Raw genomic sequence first — 20,182 nt, 5'->3', positions numbered from 1 at the left:
CTGAAGGTCGAAGATGAAAGTCGTGGATGAAGCCTTTTACAAGTCCTAATTGCCCTGAGAACAGATATGCGAGCTTTGCTGGATCGTTGTGCGGTAGAGACGAAAGCTGAACGCTGGGTCAGGTGTAATTCCTGATACTTGTTGACATGTGAGCGAAGACCCTTGAATGTCAATGCCCAAAGCTTGAATGGCATCTAGGGCCAGAAGAAAAGTGCTTTGGTTTGTGGCACGAAATGTCACTACTGCAGCCTTGTTACGGTACTTGACGATCACGAAGAAATGTCCTGAATGCAAAATTTCTTGCTTCAAATAATTCTTCAGTGAAGACTCAAAGAAGACAAAGGAAAACCCTTGAAATGTTCTTCGTACAAGGAGCTGTTCATGAGCGTGGAATATTCGCAATGAGGACTTCGGCGTAAATTATTGCCCGACGGGAATTTGGTGCTTGAAATGTAAGCACAGACAGGTCTGGAGTGGCAAATTCTGTCTCGGTGGTAGCCGAGACAAGCTCAGCTCTAGCAGGGGACTGTTGATGCGTTCTGGTCCTCGAACGGCAAACTGTAGCGTATTGTCCCACTATCCTGCACCCGCGGCTGGTAACGTACTTGGTCGGACAGCCTGGATTGGATGTGATGTGATGTCTCGACTGGCTTTGTGGAGTTCGGGCCGAGTGCCTAGTTGGCCGGCCTGCCCAGGTCGCCACTTTCCGCCATGGCGTTTGGCGCCATCTTTAACGCGCCGGTTCGAGGGAGAAGGGTGGCGGGAAGCGCCACCTTGCGCATCCGGACGAGGAAAGTGATGTTTGTCGACGCCATCTTGGCGTTGCGTCAAGACGCGATGGACAGACGAGCTCTTGAAAGCTTGAAGTTCCTTGTCAACTTGCTCCACGCTTCGTCCGATTTTCTCGGCCTTCTTGAGAGTGAGGGATGGTCCTTCTTAGAGTAGCCTTTCTCGTATTCTTGCTGATCGGACGCTTTGAAAGATTTGGTCAAGAAGAGGCTCTCGTGGAAAGGGCCAAACGCACATGCAGGCGCGAACATTTGTAATGCGGTAACAAGGTCCTGGAAGGTTTCCCCGGGTCGTTGTTTCCTGTCCCTGCAGATAATACGATGTATGATGGGATTTGTGTCTTCCTCATGACGTCGGTCAAGGATGCGAAGAATATCTTCGAATGTTGCAGCTGTCAGGCCGTTTGCGACGCCAGATCCAAGTAGAGACGCTGCCCCTAAAAGCCTAAATTACTTAACAAAATGGCTTTCTTCCTCTCATCTTGTAGTGCCTCGCTTTTGGTCGCCAGGAGAAACGTGCAAAAAAGAATGTTTCCAAGTCAACCACGGTAACGTATAGGCATCGGGTAATGCAACGAAAGGCGGCATGGGGTGGTGCGAATGTCATACTGGGCACCGGCAACAAAGACGGTTTACTTCGTCGCCAGTTTGTGGTAGCTTCGGCGGCACGGATGGAGGAGAGACCTACGGCTTGAGGCCTAATGGTCGGGGCAAAACAAGAGCCGGACTGCACTAGTCGGGTAACAGAAAAAGAGTGCGTTTATTGCAGTGAGGGGAAAGAAAACCTGACAGGGTACACTTACAGCGTTTGGCGCAGACTGGCGCTAGGGGTCATAACTATTTGAAACCGAGATTGGATATGGACAGAGAGATAATATTTAATGACAGCAAGGTGGAGAGGTCGGCCTGAGTGAAATGCCTCTAGCCTGCTACTCCATGCTGGGGTAGGGGTTTGGGAATAAGAAAGATATGATGTGAAGAGGAAGGAAGGTGGTGGTATGGTGAATATGATGAGGGCTGCACAGCATAATGTTTCTGTGTAATGGGTACGTGTACACTACACAGCAGAGCAATAGTCATCTTCGCGGGCAGAAGTAGAAGTTACTGCAGCGTAGCGACGAAAATGTCTATGGCGTTCATAATTTTTGCCGCTGTTAGCGCTACTGGCGTACTTAAACCGGACAGTAGCAGCTGCAGTGCGGCGATTATTTGTCGCAGTATGGCTTTGATGACAGAGTCCGATGGTGATATCTGAGTGCACTGTTCCTGCTCGCGCTGACAGTCTGAGGCCCGTGTGCGCGGAAGTAAGCGTGGGCATACATTCGGTTCCGGGCTTGCGCGGCTCGTTTGAAGCAATGGTTTGGAGAGATCTATCGATGCCGATTCAATTACCTTCTGCTGGACCTGAGGAATTGGAGCCAGGGAACACTTACATTGCCCTGGCGCTGCCGCCTCCTTGTGGGACATACTTGTTTTGCTCATTTGGTTCAATATTTTTTCTCCTTTTTCTGTTTACGACAATCCTTGCAATTGGCCTCGTGGGGTCCATTGAAATTCGAGCACTTCATTTGTCTTACTGTGCATGAAGATACGTCAAGGCTGCCGGCAGCGCGGAGGCATGCCGTCTGGCGTGTGCAGACAGCGCTGACATGCCCTAGCTTTAGGCACTTGTGACATTGCAATGGTCGGGGCACATAAGGACGCACCGTGTGTCTCACATAGCCCACCTTGACATGATCAGGTAGCGTGTCTCCCTCGAAAAGAAGCTAGACGCTCGTCGAGCGACCGAAGCAGTGAAAATCGAAGACCTTCGCTGTTAAAGACAGAAGCCTTTGTAGCTCTTCCTCGCTGATGTCAATCACGACATCGGAGATAACACCTGCCCTAGTGCGACCCCTGTGCACGACGAACGACCGGACTTCTATGTGTCCTAATATGCGCACGGCTTTCAATTTTTCTAGGGCAGCCTGCATCGCTACTTCCACTGTGACTACATTCTTCTTGGTGTTGAAACGCACATCGTTAATTCTTTTCGGAGCCACATTACCAAGGTAGGTGTTAAGAATCTGTCTGCGTACAGAGCTTAAATTCTTAGAGATGTCGAGCCGCACAAAAGCAATCCTGTAAGTCGGAGTAGGCGGTCCGTTCGGGTCCTGCTCACTCACGTGTTTGGTTGTCTCGCGCTTTTTTCTCTTCAGTCGCTCGCCCTGCACGACGGTGTACTCGTTGTAGGAGTCCATTGGCTCGCTGTTGGAGAAACAGGAACTGAACGTCTCCATGGCTACGTTGCAAGTCTTACAATATGTGCCTGCGAGACTCAGTGCGAAGAGGCGTGCTCTACGCAAGTGGTGGCGTGTCGTCTGTCATCGCTTCGGACGACTTCTCGTCCAAGAAGCACAATTAAGCCTCCGCTATAAAAAAACTAGTGCAGCAAGGCAGGAAGCGACGCTTGCTCAGATCACTTCGTTTTCCGAAATTGGATATAGAAACAGGATATCACAGTGGAGGTGCGGGGTACGACACAACGTGCCAAGGAGTCGCAGCGCCTAGAACTTCGCCAGAGCCGTCGTCTTACCGGTCACTTGCCAACGACCGTACCTATGGCTCAGGGTGAAAGTGGACGAATGCCAGCTCTAGTTTTACCTGCTGAAAGGTCAGCGCCAGTTGGACCTTTGCAGCACTACATTGAACCACACTCGTTTGCGGGAAAAGCGGGCAAAGACGTCGATGACTGGCTGACGTACTACGCAAGGGTGAACCGCTACAACCATTGGGCATCTATCACTCAGATTGAATATGTAGTACTGGTTCTGAGTGAGACAGCGCTGATGTGGTACAAGAACATCGCAGAGTCCCTAACAGCGTGGGAGCGCTTCGTTGAGGATATCAAGAAGTGTTTTGGGTAATCCAATGCAAACACAAACGCCTGGACAGAACACTAGCTCAAAAATCTAAAACTCCTGGAGAATCATGCACTACATACAAAGAAGAAATCCTGAAGCTGTGTGGAGGTGATGGAGAAGACGGAGTAGGCGACGACGACGAAGAAGCGATAAAAGACGGCAAGGACAGACTGGTCACGTACCACGACATACTGACGCGCTACACGAAACAAACAGAAGCATACCCACAACACCACAAACAACTCGACAGGTTTCAAGAAACAAATTGGAGAAGGTTGCAAAGCAGAACGTTCCGAAACCCAGTACACTTAAACAAAATAAATTCAACACAATGCTCAGACGTGCGCTGCAAGCTCTGCAAGCACGAACACGCAGACTTGGCACACATCTTATGGAAGTGCACACAGATCAGATCAGTATATGCAGAGGACAAAATAGAACCGGACCTTCTCGAGGAGCCATGGCTAAGCGCTCTTACTAGCTCGGAACTACGCGACCAATTATGAGCTATCCAGTGGGCCCGGGCAGCGGTGGAAAGCCTATGCTTCACAGCACATAATGTCCGGGTGGCCTGAGCCCGGGCTGGCAACCTCAGAGGTCCCTTTCCCATTAAAGTTTTTCCGTTCATCCTGAAGCTGTGCAAAATAGTCAATTCACAGATGTCTGAGGAAGACCGAGTTGGACATCTCCTCAAAGGAATTGCAGATGTCTACAATTTTATTATAAGCAGGGAACAAGTTGATTCCGTCTCAGATATCATGCGTCACTGCCGTACGTTTAAGACGTTGAAGACACGTCGCACTCCGCCAAAATGTGGACGCCTGGCGAATATGGCAACCGTTGCCATTGTCAATCAGACCTAGTCTCCGATCTTTCATCGGAGACTTGTGTGCTAAGGTTTCTAGCATGTGACGTTACAGGTCATCATCATCATCATCATCAGCCTGGTTACGCCCACTGCAGGGCAAAGGCCTCTCCCATACTTCTCCAACTGCCCCGGTCATGTGCTAATTGTGGCCATGTTGACCCTCCAAACTTCCTAATCTCATCTGCCCATCTAACTTTCTGTCGCCCCCTGCTACGCTTCCCTTCCCTCGGAATCCAGTCCGTAACCCTTAATGACCATCGGTTATCTTCCCTCCTCATTACATGTCCTGCCCATGCCCATTTCTTTTTCTTGATTTCAACTAAGATGTCATTAACGCGCGTTTGTTCCCTCACAAAATCTGCTCTTTTCTTATCCCTTAATGTTACATCTATCATTCTTCTTTCCATAGCCCGTTGCGTCATCCTCAATTTAAGTAGAACCCTTTTCGTAAGCCTCCAGGTTTCTGCCCCGTACGTGAGTACTGGTAAGACTCAGCTGTTATAAACTTTTCTCTTGAGGGATAATGGCAACCTGCTGTTCATGATCTCAGAATGCCTGCCAAACGCACCCCAGCCCATTCTTATTCTTCTGATTATTTCACTCTCATGATCCGGATCAGCAGTCACTACCTGCCCTAAGTAGATGTATTCCCTTACCACTTCCAGTGCCTCGCTACCTATCGTAAACTGCTGTTCCCTTCCGAGACTGTTAAACATTACTTTAGTTTTCTGCAGATTAATTTTTAGACCCACCCTTCGGCTTTGCCTCTCCAGGTCAGTGAGCATGCATTGCAGTTGGTCCCCTGAGTTACTAAGCAAGGCAATTTCATCAGCGAAGCGCAAGTTACTAAGGTATTCTCCATTTACTCTTATCCCCAATTCTTCCCAATTCAGGTCTCTGAATACCTCCTCTAAACACGCTGTGAATAGCATTGGAGAGATCGTATCTCCCTGCCTGACGCCTTTCTTTATGGGGATTTTGTTGCTTTCTTTATGGAGGACTACAGTGGCTGTGGAGCCGCTACAGATATCTTTCAGTATTTTTACGTACGGCTCGTCTACACCCTGATTCCGCAATGCCTCCATGACTGCTGAGGTTTCAACTGAATCAAACGCTTTCTCATAATCAATGAAAGCTACATATAATGGTTGGTTATATTCCGCACATTTCTCTATCACCTGATTGATAGTGTGAATATGATCTATTGTTGAGTAGCCTTTACGGAATCCTGCCTGGTCCTTTGGTTGACGGAAGTCTAAGGTGTTCCTGATTCTATTTGCAATTACCTTAATAAATACTTTGTAGGCAACGGACAGTAAGCTGATCGGTCTATAATTTTTCAAGTCTTTGGCGTCCCCTTTCTTGTGGATTAGGATTATGTTAGCGTTCTTCCAAGATTCCGGTACGCTCGAGGTCATGAGGCATTGTGTATACAGGGTGGCCAGTTTTTCTAGAACAATCTGCCCACCGTCCTTCAACAAATCTGCTGTTACCTGATCCTCCCCAGCTGCCTTCCCCCTTTGCATAGCTCCCAAGGCTTTCCTTACTTCTTCCGGCGTTACTTGTGGGATTTCGAATTCCTCTAGACTATTCTCTCTTCCATTGTCATCGTGGGTTCCACTCGTACTGTATAAATCTCTATAGAACTACTCAGCCACCTGAACTATCTCATCCATATTAGTAATGATATTGCCGGCTTTGTCTCTTAACGCATACATCTGATTCTTGCCAATTCCTAGTTTCTTCTTCTCTGCTTTTAGGCTTCCTCCGTTCCTGAGAGCTTGTTCAATTCTATCCATATTATACTTCCTTATGTCCGCTGTAATACGCTTGTTGATTAACTTCGAAAGTTCTGCCAGTTCTATTCTGGCTGTAGGGTTAGAGGCTTTCATACATTGGCGTTTCTTGATCAGATCTTTCGTCTCCTGCGACAGCTTACTGGTATCCTGTCTAACAGAGTTACCGCCGACTTCTGTTGCACACTCCTTAATGATGGCCACAAGATTGTCGTTCATTGCTTCAACACTAAGGTCCTCTTCCTGAGTTAAAGCCGAATACCTGTTCTGTAGCTTGATCTGGAATTCCTCTATTTTCCCTCTTACCGCTAACGTTACAGGTATTGTGAGCTAAAATGTCATTTAAATATTGCATTGTTCAAACGAATGGAAACTATACAGCAGGTCGTGCGTGACGAACTGATGCGACACCAGGTACTTGCGTGCAACGTCGTGTCAGCAATCTGATGCCAATTACCCATAACACATGGCGCCTGCAGCACCCAGCGCTTCGTGGCAACCGGCGCTATGTGTCACAGACGCCAATCCCAGAGGTGCGCTTGGGCCGCCATCAGTATGTGTCACAGACGTCAACCACAGAGGAGCTCCATGGCCACGTGAGGGCACATTTACGCCCGAACACAGACTTGCAGAGCACCCTCGCCCCGGCAGGTTTGCGTGCAGGCTGACCGTCCCTCCTGTGCGGCAGGCTCAGCTGCTTCACTCTGCTACACTACCCCCCCCCCATCGCTGACCGCTTCGAGGAGCAGTTATCGATTGTTCTTTACCTATGAGTAATAGCTGTCGCGACTTTACTCACATTGCCACTCGCCGTGGTTGCTCAGCGGCTATGGTGTTGGGCTGCTAAGCATGAGGTCGCGGGATCGAATGCCGGCCACGACGGCCAAATTTCGATGGGTGCGAAATGCGAAAACATCCGTGTACTTAAATTTAGGGGCACGTTAAAGAACCGCAGGTTGTCGAAGTTTCTGGAGTCCTCGAGTGCGGCATGCCTCATAATCAGAAAGTGGTCTTGGCACATAAAATCCCATAATTTAATTTTTTGGGTCACATTGCCAGGTACTGCATCCACCGAAGTTCAACCGATCGACGATGTATAGGCGATACCGCGCTCCACTTTGCGAAACGTATTCGCCCTCGCACACATATCTAGGAAACTTGCATTATCAGCACCCGGAGCCACTGCAGAACCGTTCCCCAGCATCCCATCGCAGCTTGACACCGCCACCCACTCCTCGCGTAAGCTGGTCGCCCTCTCCACGGCGTCGCTACCCGTGGTAACATCCGGGAAACTAGTCAGCGCGGCTGTAGGAGGTGATGGCGCTGGACAATTTTCGATGTCGACAGAGATACCTGCACCCATTTGTATGTTTAAGAAAAGGTGTCAGTATTAATTGACGGAGTTTCATCAATGGCTTAAGTTGACACGGAAGCAGCCCTTCCAGTGACGACTCTTGCGTTTAAAAGCCTCCTAGGACGAAAAGTGATGTTTAGCTGGGACCGTGCCGACAGGCTTCGCGGAGTGAGTGGGGAGTTGAATCCCGTCGACGTGTGCAATGTACGCATTATCTTGGGTGGTCAAATATTTAGCACAGAGTTCACTGTTCTACCTCATTCTAGGCATGACGTAATCCCGGGCCTTGATCTTTTGAAACTGTGTGGTGCCACCTTCGGCTGGAGAACGGGAGAAATCAGTGTAGGTACGAGCTTTTCGACTGCTTTTATAGAAGGCCCACCAAATCATGAAAGTGCCCTTTATGTATGCAGCGATACAGTTGCGCCTCCGTTATCCGCAACGTGTGTCTCAGTCGCCTCTTTCCCTACCATCGACGGAACGTTTGATGCTACCGTGGAGCCCGTTCATCTGAGTTGCATCAAGAGGAGTGTGCTGATATCGTATTGCACGTTGTCAGTTGTTCAGGGACCCACTAACCTGTGGACCGTAAACTGTTCCAGTGAACCTGCAATACTACCAGAGGATCTAAAATTCGCCGCCTACCATGAAGATCAAGTGCTCTCACTCGCCATTCTTACGGAGGCGCCCGATTCTGCGAATGAGCGCCATTTCGTTAATACATGCCCTGCTGCGCACTCCTCCATTCCAACCATGGTGAACAAGTCACTCAGCACGAAGCAACGTCACGAAGTAATATATCTACCGAAACATGCCCGACTGTTTCACTTTTCGCAGCAAGAGGGGCCACCATTGTTCAATCCTTTTCGTATACACCATCGCATAGATAAGGTATCTGCTTAACCTTTCCGACAGAAGCCGTACAGAGTCTCACCATCTGAACGCAAAGGTGATCAACGACCAAGTCCGCGAAATGCTAAATAATAATGTAATCCAAGAATCCTGCAGTCCGTGGGCAGCGCCAGTGATTCTGGTTAAAAAGAAAGACGGAACATGGCGCTTTTGCGTTGACTACCACCGCCTGAACAACATCACTAAAAAGGACGTATATCATCTTCCGCGTATTGATGATGCCATCGACTGCCTTACATCAGCGTCTAACGTTTCGTCTGTTTACTTGAGGTCAGGGTACTGGCAGATTCCTGTGCACAAGGCAGACAAGGAGAAAACATCATTTGTAACACCAGATGGACTTCTTGAATATAATGTGAAGCCATTCGGGCTCTGTAATGCACCTGCAACTTTCCGGCGTTTTATGGAAAAGATCCTGCATGATTTGAAGTGCGATGTATGCAAGATATATTTAGACAATGTAGAGATTTTCGGTCGCACGGTCAGTGAGCACAAAGCACGTCTTGGTCTTGTGCTAGACTGCTTTGGAAAAGCGTGTTTGGTAAGTGCACGTTAAAGAACCCCAGGCGGTCGAAATTTCCGGCGTGCTCTACTACGACGTGCCTCATAATCAGAAAGTGGTTTTGGCACGTAAAACCCCGTAATAAAAAAAAAAACGTGTTTGCTGCTCAACTCGAAGAAATCTCATTTTGGAGAGCGCCAAACACTGGTTGTGGGCCATCTTGTGAATGAGGATGCTATACGACCCCATCCAGAGAAGACTGCCACTGTGGAAGCCTTCAAGCAGCCCGCCATGTAAAAGAGCTACGCAGTTTCCTGGGGCTTTCCGCGTACTTCCGCTGGTTTATTCGTAGATTTGGGAACATCGCGTATCCGCTAACATGCCTCTTCCAGAAGGGCGTTCCCTTTGAATGGACTCCTGAATGTGAGGCTAATTTTCGTAAGCTGAATTTTCTTTTGACATCCCGTCCTATTCTCCGACGCTTCCACCACACGGCTTCCACAAAAGCTCATACGGACGCTAGCGGTATTGGTACTGGCGCTGTCCTTATTCAACCTGTCGACACTAAAGAACACGTCGTCGCCTATGCGAGTCGCTCTTTAAGTAAGTTCGAGCGCAACTACACCGTCACTGAGCAAGAATGTCTCGCAGTGATTTTCGCAGCACAGCGTTTCCGGTCATACCTGTACGCGCGCCCCTTCTGTGTGGTGACATGCCACCATTCTGTCTCCTGGCTGATTAATCTCCGTGATCCCCCAGGCCGGCTTGTGCGTTCGACACTTCGTTTGCAGGAATATGACTTTTTATCTTTCTTATAAAAGCGGCCGATGGCACGCCGACGCTGACTGCCTCTCGCGCATGCCGCTTCTAATGACGGACGGCGACGCGGAAAATTTCGACCGCTGTATAACATCACTGGAACCAGGATTTCCTGATATTAAAGCTTCAAGGTCGAGCAACGTTAACTTCAGAGCCACTGCTTTCTACTGTAAAGAAATCAGCACTATCCACTCGTTTCTGCATTCGTGATGGTGTTCTTTACAGAAAGAACTACTCTGCTACGCTATCTTCTGGTGGTCCCAGAGTATCTCCGTGTCTCCATCTTGAGCACTATGCATGACGATCCAACATTTGTTCATTTGGGATCTGCACGAACGATCTACCGCGTTCAAGAAAGGTTCTACTGTCCTGAAATGCACCAGCCGACCGACCAGTGCGTGTACAGCTGCAGCGAGTGTCAGCGTCACAAGCGTTCGACGATTGCTCTTCCTGGTCGACTGTATCTAGTCCCAGCCCCGAGCAAGTCGGCATTGACCTTCTCGGTCCTTCCCCGCGGTCATCTGATGGGAATCACTAAATTGTCGTGTTTGCCGATCACCTGACACTACTGTGAGACAGCTGCGATACCACGGGCTACTGCAACCGACGTGTGCGTTTTTCTACTGCGTTTTCTCATTCTACGACATGGACCTCCCAGAGTCATCATCAGCGATTGCGGGCGCCAGTTGACTGCAGACGTGGTCGAAGAGATGCGTCGTGTATGTGCGTCACGTTTTCGACATTCCACCTCGTGTCATCCACAAATAAATCGCCTTAAGAAACGCCCGAACAGAACTCTTATTAACATGCTGTCCATCTATGTCGCGTTAGATCATACGGGCTGCGGCAGCGTGCTGCATTTCATTACCTACGCATTTAACACCTCACAGCAAGAAATTACGGGCTACAGTCTCTTCTTTCTTCTTTATGCTCGTCCGCCTCGTTATACATTAGCCACGGTAATCTTTCTATATCCGAGACCGTCTCTCTTGCTGAAGAGGCCTGACGACTTGCTTCTTTGAGCACTCTTGTTTCACAAGACCGCTCGAAGGCACGCTACGACCGCCAACGCCAACACGTGATATATGACCCTGATGACTTAGTGTGGTTCGGGAAACCAATCATATAACGTTAATTATGTGAAAAACTAATGGCCCACTATATTGGATCCTATGTTATTACTGATCGTATAAGCGAATTTACCTACCGCATAGCACGCCTCACGTCAAATGGCCGACTGTCAGCAAAGACTGAACTTTCGCATGTCGCCCGTATAAGGCCCTTTATTTCTGGACAGCCTGTTTGACTTGTCCGCCGGGTTTCGTCTGCGTGGAGCGTAGTGTGACACTTTTACGTGCGTAGTGGGTTTACCCCTCAACAATATGGGGGATATCCAAGAGAGGTGAAGGAGGAATACGACGTGTGGCTGGCTAGCCGACTCTCGATAGGCGTTCACCTGATAAAGGCCGTCGCGTCTGACTTTACTTGGCTTGTCAATAAACGGCTTTCGTGGGCGTAAGAATATTATTTGTAGTACTGTCACACGCTGTACTAATTTCAGAGTTCGGCATGCGCTTTCAAGCAAACAACTTCAGCAGACAGAACATTTATTAAGAGATGTTGCGCGCGAAAGCCGCAAAAGATGTAAAATTTCATTTTCCATAGCTCATTAAACCACACTGCCGATCTCTTTGAGGTCATAGCAGGATGTACATACGCGTTGCCGTATAGAAAATTCGCCCAATGAATAAATTGTATGAGTAGGATATAAAAAGCAATACACATTGTATATAACTTGTACGTGTTACATAACCGTCAATACGACTAAAGATAAATTTATTTGTACGAATCCTGATTCCTGTCTACGCGAACAAGCAAAAATCACACACCGAAAATGAGGGAAATTTCGGAACTTGAGTGAACGCAAACATTTCGTTAGGCACGCGAAATAGAGAAGCTCATGTTAGCAGAAAGTATGACTCTCGTTCGTCGGTTCAAATGACACGGCTCACACGTGGGGAGAAATTTCAAGCTACCAGGCCGTGCATTCGACGAGCCTGTAGATCTGAGAACAATTCCAGAGCCTCCAGCAAGCATCGCAAAGCAATAACGCGTTTGTGTGGCATACTGGCGTTGTGGAGCAAAAACGTTAACATTTGATGATACTAGCGAAGGAAACAGATAAAATAGGCAATGTACAAAGAAAGATAGTGGCGCGGCCTATAACTAAGCTGCTGCCGTATCTATGCGGTTCCTACAGTGTTTTCATGGCGTAGCTTTGCGTCTAATAAAGCTTTTAAAGTACTGAAATGTACAGGCAATAATAAGCTTAGCGAGATCTTGCCAATATTGTGAACTGCTACCGGAATATTAGACTGTGCAATAATTGTACTAAATCTATCTGTCTTTTTTTCTGATGTAACGGCTGCCCTGGAAGGACTGGCCACTACCCTTAAATTCCAGAACAGTTTTCCGCACTGTTATCGATGTGTAGTGGAGTAGCAGCCAGATGTTTAACCATATCGCTTTTTTAACAAGCAAGCGCAATGTATTACACTACCAATTCATATTTGCCGTGTTTCATTTGCGAAAGGGTCATTTCTATTAAATTTTCATTCAAACGTAAACCTTTTCACTCACGGAGGAATGCGTACGGCACGCATTTGGCCCTCTTGCAACATGCACAAAACTGAAACATTTCGCATTATTAAAGCTGTAAGCTACACGTAGGATTCATCACCGGTGCTTGCTCTTTCAGGGGGTCAGAAGGGTTGTAGGGCCAGGAGCGAATAAGTAGACACTTTTCTCACTTGTAATGCACATGTACACACTTTTCTCAGCGAAAGAGCATATTTCCCATCCAGGAAATAAGGCAGTTTCCTTATTCTAGTTTCCCACATTTCGGTTGTTACAGTAACTATTCCCGAGAACAGGGGCGATATAAGGTAATACCATTCCAAAATGTTTTTATTCCAATATCCTGACGTCAAATTCGCGTAACCGCCGACATAAGCATCGGGCAGTCACCCGCAGGGTTGTATGAACAGACCAATCAAACGCTCTCCTCGTTCATAGGAGGTCACTTGTGTTTGCTTCAAAAACGAATAACATTGCCTACGCTGAGCAGCTTGTCTTATTTAATTGGCTGACAAGAGATGAGGAAAACGCTCAAGTGGAAAGGGATTTGATGGGGCTGAGCCAGTGCACTGAAAATCGATAACCCGACGAAGAGGGTGGTGCCGGCAACTGCGTTTGGTCTGCTTTTCCTTATTTAACTCGCGGCGGCTGGTCGCAAATCACGGCGGCATGCAACGGAAGGTTAAGAATGCCGCTAAAATGGATTCTCAGCAAAGAAGAGTTGGCAGAGCGAGGTCGTAAACGTGCCGAGAGTACTCGAAAACTTTACGTGGCCACGCAAAAAGTTTTATTATACGGAAATAAACCCATGCTTTCGGTGCGAGTAGCCAGTGCCTGGGCGATCGGCGGCAGCCATCTTTTATTCCTTTCGGAACGGGGCAGCCTGCGGCTATTCAGAAGAAAACTCAGTTTTGTTCTTCATATTAATACATCATTAACGCGTACACGTCACTTTGACGCGGTGAGTTGTGATTTTGTGACGTCGCGTGAAAGGCAGGTGAAGTGGGTGCAAACCGAAAGCCTTTGACCGAAACAGAGGGCTAATGGCGAAAAGGCGTGGAATCAGAAATAACTATTTTGCTTTTGCTCGGTCAAATCATGCCTAATCGGTGTGCACACGTCTTATGAGACGGGGAGTTATTGTGGTTTTCGTGACGTCCCGTGACAGCCAGGCGAAGTGGGGGTGGTCCAAAAAAGTTTTTAAACAATCGCGTAGGGCTGATTGCAGAATTGGAATAGAAAATTTTTGAATGGTTTTACATTATAGCCCCCCAGGTCTATGACATATTTCCGAAAAATTTTTCATCCACGTTGCACAGACATTTTATAGAATCATTTCTAAAGACCATATCTTACTTTCCGTGATTTAAGTCAGCCGTGTCTACATTTCCTCACTGGACATAATAATTACACTCCTTACTGTTGATGATAATAAATGTGCTGCTTTATTGCAATAGTTTTCCTCACTGCCCGCTGACTTCAGAAATCCACTGTTCCTGCAAAAATAAACAATCCGTAGCTACCTAGTTATAACAGCTGGGGCTCTTTTTCAGTCTTTTAGCTCTGAGGCTTCCCTCGGTATGCACAACGACCTTTTGTAAAAGTTATCGGCAATATACCGAAGCAGAATCTGAAATACAACAATGTTCACGGCAGAACCATGGCAAGCAGAGAGAGAAATTCGGTGGAATCATAGCCTTATTTGGAACTTCTTTTCTTTTCTCATTTTCTCAGAGTCAATATCAAAAAAGCTTTGAAATTGACTCTGAGGAGAGCGGCTCGTCGTCATTAATACGTTCCAGTGATGGAGTGAAAATATCGCTGGAATGTGCAAACGCGCTCTTTCGAACTCTTGAGAGCTCGATTTATTAGGTTCTTCTTCCTCATTCTTTCATCTGCATACTCTATCTGCTTACAAGCTTGTTTTGACGAATACCTGGCATGGTCATTGCTATGGTCTGGGTGTCCCTGTCTAGTTGTATAAGTGTTTTGCGAGATTCTATGGTGCGTAGCTAAATTGTAATTTGTGTGCTAAGGTTTCTAGCATGTGACGTTACAGGTATTGTGCGCTAAAAGGTCATTTGAATATTGCAATGTTCAAACGAATGGAAACATTTTCTTGGAGAGTTTCTTGAGTGTATGTAGTGCATTTCCTGCCTCGTTATACTTTCCTCGACGAAAACTCGTCTGGCGAGAAAACATATAGGTGCCAAGAAAACGTGCACTCGCCAAGAATAACAAAAAAATTAAGAACAGAAGTGGTTAAAAGAAAACGAGGACATAGTCATCCTCCCCGAAAACAAGGAAAATGCCACTGTGGTTTCGGACCATGTGGACTACGTAAGCAAGATAAATGGGCTGCTCCAGGACACGGCGACCTATGCCAAACTGGCTAGGGATCCAACGAAGAAGGTGGAATCGGAGCTCCAGAAGCTGCTTACTGAAGTTTTCAAGTGTGTGCGCCCCCACCCCCCGAAAAAATAGAACCTCTACTACAGGTTGCTCTGCCCCAACGGATCGGCTCCCGCTCTGTACGGACTGCCGTAAGTTCACAAGCCTGACGTTCCGGTACGACCCATTGTGGATCACACACGCTCGCCGCTGTAGGAGCTGCGCGGCTACCTGCACCGTATTCTTAGACCGTTTGCAGGACTGACGTTTACGTTCGTCAAAGACTCCGCTCATTTCCTTTAGCAAATAAGAAGCGCCTGCATTGACGATGGTGAAGTCATGATCTCTTTTGACCTAAAATCATGTTTAGATGCGTGCCTATGGACTATGAGGCCCGGTGCTGCAGGAAACTTCTCGAGGCTGACTCTTCTTTGCCCGAACGCACGCCATTCGAAACCCACGACATTGGCCGCCTTCTAAAATTTTGCCTTGAGAATACGTACTTCGTCTTTAACAAGGAGTATTACAAGCAAGTTTTCGGCACAGCGCTGGGAGCGTGTGTCCGTTGTTTGCGCCAACATTGTTCTGGAGAATCTGGAAAGTGCCGCCTTATCTTCATTCGGGACACCACAAGCTGTTTCTAAGATGCATGGACGACTGCTTCTGCATTATCCCTCGCCGTCACGCAACAGATTTCTTCGAGCACCTAAATTCCTTGGAGCCGAGTATACAGATCACGGCTGAAGAGGAAACCAATGGGCGAATTCCTTTCCTGGATGTCTTCGTAGAGAGGCCTTCAAGTGTGTACGAAAGCCAACGCACACGTGAAAGTACCTGAGCTTCGACTCGGCGCACCCAATTGAGCAAAAGCGATCTGTTGCACCAGCGCTCTATTCCCTTGCATTTCGCGTCTGCTCCAGCCCCACGAAACGTAGACAAGAGCTACAGGTTGTGAAAAGGAACCTGTTAAGCAACGGTTACCCTCTACAACTGCTCAGAACGCAGGAGCGCAAACCAGTGAAGTCTTTCCTAAAGAAACAGCGAAGCGCGCGGCGGTACCCTACACAGTTGGAACAAGCGAAGCCCTTGCAGGAATTTTTAGGGGCTACGTTGTACAAATCGCCAACGTGCCTTCCCGAAAACTTGACCAACAGCAGGTTCGCGCAAAAGACGGTTTGAAACACATGAACTACCCGGGAGTGATCTACAAGTTACCATGCAAGGAGTGTGACTTGTCGTACATCGGCGAGAGCGGAAATATTAAACAGCGCTTGAAACAACACGTGAATGACGTCGCCAAGGGCCAGACAACCGCACACGTCCAGGCGGAACATCATGAAACAACCGGACACATCATTGACTCGGATTCGGCAACCATCACCGCAAAAGAGAAACACTTATCTGCCCGTTTGCTTTTCGAATAATTTTACATTCAATCAACTAGACACACAATAAACAGGACTCGCGGTAATGTTCCCGAGATACACACCCGTACGCTGCACCACCTCACCCGTAAATAGCCGCACGCCCATGCTTATATTTTCATTGTGGTCAAGGGACCCGTAGGGGCCCGAAACGTGTGTTCCTTATTTTTTTTTTTTTTATTCTTGGCGAGTCCCCGTTTCCTTGGCACCACATTCCTGGCATATGCCACGTTTACAGATTGCGACTGCAACATTATGCTTTAGTGTGCCTAAGGTTTATGCGGCTTGCTTTCTGTTAATTATGCATTGAACATGAGAAATAGTAGAACAGAATGCAGCCAGATCACCATTCTGCAGATGACTATGTTACCTAGCATCCTGTTCAACTATCTTCTCTGCTTCCAAGAAGGCTTCATTATGTAAACACCATAGCTGACTCTTTAAAGGACAATGAGGTGTGGACTTCTGTGCTGCAGTAATTTTCTACAAATATTCATACTATGGTATTATTTTTATTATTATTATTATTATTATTATTTACCCTTGCAATGAGCGATCGCAGTCTTATATAAAAAATAATACAACTCGCTCACTTTTATTTGTCATACTACGAGAGAACACTTGCGCAAAAAAAAAAGATTTTTTTGTTATTTGATTGGAGACATCAAAATGTAGAGTAAATAATTAATGAGTAATTGGTTTTCTAAACTATCTATTACTGGAAGGTTCCTTATCAAGAACGGCAGCATACGTTCCCCGTAAACCTTTCCATGGTTAAATCAGAGTTTTCAGTTATCAAACTAAGCACAGCGTATATCGTACGTTCAAGATTACAGAGATATAATAACAAAATTGTTTCGTCAAAGCATGTGCACACAAATACGTGTTGTTTTGTTTGCAATAAAAAGCTGACACCTCTGTTCATACACAACCTTATTGAAGATAAGGAAGAAAATTTCCAAAGAAGCCGGAAATCCTGCAAACCCCTAGTCTTGAAGATCAATGAAGATAAAGCCAGGTCGCACAAGCGCGTTCAAGCGAACCGAGGCTTCAAAATGGCTGTTCTACTCATATTCTCCCTACCATGACGCGCCCGTTTATTTGACTCTTCTTCGTAACGGAGGGATGGGAAATTTTTTTTAATAACTGGAGCCACGTAATTATCGCACCAGCGATAACACAAAAATGCAACGGCTGTCTGAGTTTTGATGGCGGCACGCACAGGAAGCCTAAACGCCACCAGGAGGCGCAGCAGCGTCACACCAGCCAACGAAGGATTCCCACCACAAAACGCAACCGGACGTCCTGACTTGGAGAGAAGAATGTTAATAACTTAATTGGCCGCATGTATTGGTCTAGTTCATCGAATGATAATGAACAGTTCGATTTTCTGTAGTATATGAGGTTCGATTACTTTGTTGTTGCGCACTTGTTTTTATATATGTATAACTTCTTTACTACCAAGAACTGCTATCTTGAATAAAAGGATGAACACTGGTAAAATATTTTATTACTTTATTTACATTTACATATGCGGAATAACAGTGTTCAAAGTTTCGTGGAACCCCAACACAAACAGAAAAAGCTACAAAAAGTTCATGGAGTTGATTCGTGCACCGTCGTCTAAGCGAAGCTTTCTTCCTCTCCAACCTTGCCGCCAACTGGTTTTGCAGTGCTGGTACAGATTCGGCATCTCGCTATATAAATATATTGAAACAAGTGCAAGCGCAAGTAAGAAAGCAAAAACAAACAACTAATTTTGATCTTTCGGCCGGACTCCGGCCTTCATGGAGACTGCGAATGCAGGCACCCAGAGCTCAGTCTGCACGTTTTCTCTGAAAGGGTGAAGCACATCTTTAATATATACACAACAGCGTGAATACCAAGACTAGCACAATACAAACATGTTGCATAGTGCAAACTTCGATGACAACACGCCATGCGAAAGTTATACATCATCAAATAAACTGGTACTCACTGAAGGTTAGCCTTAGGCGAGTGTCGATTTTTTTTTATATTGCAAGCGTGTTGGGCGTAACAAATATAAGACTGCAAGACGCTGCCAGTGGAATGCAGTGGAGAGGGGTCGCAGGTTAGCATAGGGCATGCGAGGGCTCGCAGCTGCCAGAAGAATGCTTATCTTGTTCTTTTTTTGACGTTACTGCAGCTTTTGTGATATCATAAGAAGCCGACAAACACTGACACCAAGGACAACATAGGGCAAATTAGTCGTACTTAATGAATGAAATAAAGAAATGATAAACTAATGGAAATTAAAGTGGATGAAAAAACTACTTGCCGCAGGTGGGAACCGAACCCACAGCCTTCGCATTTTGCGTGCGATGCTCTATCAATTGAGCTATCGCGGCGCCGTTTCCCCGTCCATTTTCTTGGGTATTTATGTGTCCTAGTAGAAGACTGGGAGTGTTATTCAGCGCCAGCACTCACAGACCTTGGCGGCGGACGTGGAACGTCCTTTTTGCCGCAGACGTCACGAGAGCGTGATCTTTTGGGGTGAAGGCAACTGGTCAATAGACCCAAACATGCTACCTGAAGGCATCAATGTTGCCGGATTCGAGACCCTCGTTATGTAATAAACGAGCAGGGGGTTAACCGAGAAGCCCGATTATTATTGATCATATCATAAGAAGACAACGAACACTTACACCTAGGACAAGATAGGGGAAATTACTTGTGCTTAACAAATGAAATAAAGAAACGATAAATTATAGGAAATTAAAGTGGATGAAAAAACAACTTGCCGCAGAGGGGAAGCGAACCCAAAACCTTCGCATTTCGCTTCTGTGACTGGCGGCGCTGGCTAACACTCCCAGGGTTTACTAGTACACACAAATACACTAGAAAGTGGGAGGGGAAACAGCGCCGTGGTAGCTCAATTGGTAGAGCATCGCAAGTGAAATGCGAAGGTTGTGGGTTCGGCTCGCACCTACGGCAAGTTGTTTTTTCATCCACTTTGATTTCCATTAATTTATCGTTTCTTCATTCCATTTATTAAACACAAGTAATTTTCCTTATGTTGACCTTGGTGTCAGTGTTTGTTGACGTCTCATGATATGACTAATATATATACACACATATATATATATATATATATATATATATATATATGTATATATATATATATATATATATATATATATGTATATATATAAACTTTATGCCAGCTCAAGCAAATTGTTTTATCTAGCACCGGCAATGACAGTCAGTGAGTGTGTCTGCTTCTGCGTAATCATGCAATAAATCGCAACACAAAACGTATGCATGCAACGTGGGCTCATAGGTTTACTTAAAGCCAAGATAGACCAATAAAACAGTGCAACATATTCAGCGGCTGAATAAATTTCCTTAAATTTCTCTTATTGGGAGTGGCGTAGCCAGCAATTTCGTTCGACGGTGGTTCACGTTCCAGCTCAGCCTGCTCCTGATAGAATTTGTCGAGGGATCACATACATCAATGATAACTGCAATGTCTTTGCCAAAGATGCTGCACGCGAATTCTCGGCGCTACGCGCTGTCAGAACATGTAAAATATGTGTTCTTTCATAAAAGAATATATTAGTATGGCCCAAAAAATATTGCCAGAAATAACTGATACCAATGCTCTCACGTTTTTTGTGTATTTAAAAGAATATATCACACAAACTTTAGAACTATATCACTTCTAAACGAGCAAAGGAGTGCATGCTGCTGATATAAGAAACGTGAATGCCATGAAATAAACAAGTTGAGGACAAATACTTTAATGTAACTTTGTAATTCAAGAACCT

The 20,182-nt window shown here is 46.4% G+C and overlaps 1 non-coding gene across 1 annotated transcript; it reads right to left on the bottom strand.

The window, feature by feature from the left end:
• Window positions 1-18,690: 18,690 nt before the first annotated feature.
• Window positions 18,691-18,763, bottom strand: TRNAL-CAA (transfer RNA leucine (anticodon CAA)). Its single transcript has one exon. It is a non-coding gene; the product is annotated as a tRNA-Leu (tRNA).
• Between the last annotated feature and the right edge of the window lie 1,419 nt (window positions 18,764-20,182).

Source organism: Dermacentor andersoni, chromosome 8, assembly GCF_023375885.2.
Source record: "Dermacentor andersoni chromosome 8, qqDerAnde1_hic_scaffold, whole genome shotgun sequence".
Lineage (NCBI taxonomy): Eukaryota > Metazoa > Arthropoda > Arachnida > Ixodida > Ixodidae > Dermacentor > Dermacentor andersoni.
Note: the sequence above shows the minus strand (reverse complement) of the source record. Positions and strands in the feature narration are given on the sequence as shown.